Source organism: Limulus polyphemus, unplaced genomic scaffold (genome assembly GCF_000517525.1).
Source record: "Limulus polyphemus unplaced genomic scaffold, Limulus_polyphemus-2.1.2 Scaffold3607, whole genome shotgun sequence".
Classification (NCBI taxonomy): domain Eukaryota; kingdom Metazoa; phylum Arthropoda; class Merostomata; order Xiphosura; family Limulidae; genus Limulus; species Limulus polyphemus.
The window spans coordinates 7,051-8,239 of NW_013669217.1; positions in this window are offsets into that span (position 1 = coordinate 7,051).

Below are 1,189 nucleotides of genomic sequence, written 5' to 3' on the forward strand. Positions count from 1 at the left end.
TTTAGATCGTGCAGGCTGGTTATCTAATATAACACTACCGTGTTTTAGATCGTGCAGGCTGGTTATCTAATATAACACACCGTGTTTTAGATCGTGCAGGCTGGGTTATCTAATATAACACACTGTGTTTTAGATCGTGCAGGCTGGGTTATCTAATATAACACACTGTGTTTTAGATCGTACAGACTGGTTTATTTGATATAACACACTGTGTTTTAGATCGTACAGACTGGTTTATTTGATATAACACACTGTGTTTTAGATCGTGCAGTCTCATCTCTTCCAACACGATCCAACTACTCCAATTCAACAAGTTTATCTCATCATATTTCACAAAATCAATTGGATCTAAAGCATATTGTGCAATATTATCAGTTGCTTCGACTTTTGCTATTATTTGTCCTCGATGGTCATTTTAAAAATCACTCGAAATATATGTCTTATTAAAAAGGTGCTTTTTTAACAGATGATTGCAGAGATCCCAAATAATCCATATGTCATTCAGGCTTAGCCCTACAATAAAAAATTAAAGAATAAAGTTCAAGATCATAAGGAGGATAAGGTGATAGTAGTGGTCATCAGAAACTAGCAGTCCAAGGGCAATAAATAACAAGTTATAGTGATTACAAAATGGAAGAGTTAAATACCACCTCTGTAGGCTATGTAAACGTGATGCTACACTGGATAGCGTTTTACCAATACTTCAAATGAAACAATGCTGGCCTTTCGTTGTAATCTCATCTCGACATCCACGTTTCACCATAAATAACAGCAACCTGGTAAGACACAGCTGTGGTTGCCACAACAAAATCTTGATATTTTGTTTCAACCAGTTGTGTTGATGAAATCAAATCGGTTTGGTGTTACTTTGACATGGCCCTGTACAAAAATGGTACTTAATATTTAAAAGTACACTGACTGGCTTAACATAATTTTATTACTCTTGAACTGGGTATTCAAGGTCACAAACTGACATCTTGAACTTTGGTCATTGACATTTCAAGGTGTGGGTCAACCTGAATTAATTATATACCATTCCGTTATTCCTGTAATATCCTGTGTAAACTTAGGTAGGCTATTTTTTTATAAACCTAAAATACACAGATATACACAGCGTGGTCACAAGTAAATAGACACCACCTTTTCATATTCACATGAACTGATATATTTATAATTTAATTAATATCCA